The following is an 895-nucleotide window of genomic DNA, read 5'->3' on the forward strand; positions in this document are numbered from 1 at the left end:
GCAATACAGAAGAGAACCCAAAAGGAGAGTGCAAGGCCATTGACATAAGCACCATGGCCGAACCTGTGAGGAGAGGAGAGGACGTGAATCCCAAGGAGGAAGACCTCCTGGGACATCCAGTGATCAATAAGGAGCTTCCCTCTGAGGAACCAAAGGACTCTGAGGCTCATCTAGAGACCATAGAGATTCCATTGAACCTCCTTATACCCTTCATGAGCTCTGATGAGTATTCCTCTTCTGAAGAGAATGAGGCTGTCATTGAAGAGCAAACTGCCAAGTTTCTTGGTGCAATCATGAAGCTGAATGCCAAATTATTTGGCATTGATGCCTGGGAAGTTGAACCTCCCTTGTTCATCAATGAACTAAGTGATCTGGATCAACTGACATTGCCTCAGAAGAGACAGGATCCTGGAAAGTTCATAATACCCTGTACCATAGGCACCATGATCTTTAAGGCTCTGTGTGACCTTGGTTCAGGAATAAACCTCATGCCCCTCTCTGTAATAGAGAAACTGGGAATCTATGGGGTGCAAGCTGCTAAAATCTCACTGGAGATGGCAGACAACTCAAGAAAACAGGCTTATGGACAAGTAGAAGATGTATTAGTAAAGGTTGAGGGGCCTTTACATACCTACTGATTTCATAGTCCTGGATACTGGAAAGGAAGAGGATGAATCGATCATCCTAGGACGACCTTTCCTGGCCACAGCAAGAGCTGTGATTGATGTTGACAGAGGTGAAATAGTCCTTCAATGGAATGAGGACTCCCTTGTGTTTAAAACTCAAGGATCTCCCTCTGCAACCATAGAGAGGAAGCAAGAAAAGCTTCTCTCCAGGCAGAGTCAACCAGAGCCCCCACAGTCAAACTCTAAGTTTGGTGTTGAACTCCCATATC

This window comes from Arachis ipaensis, chromosome B08 (assembly GCF_000816755.2).
Source record: "Arachis ipaensis cultivar K30076 chromosome B08, Araip1.1, whole genome shotgun sequence".
Lineage (NCBI taxonomy): Eukaryota > Viridiplantae > Streptophyta > Magnoliopsida > Fabales > Fabaceae > Arachis > Arachis ipaensis.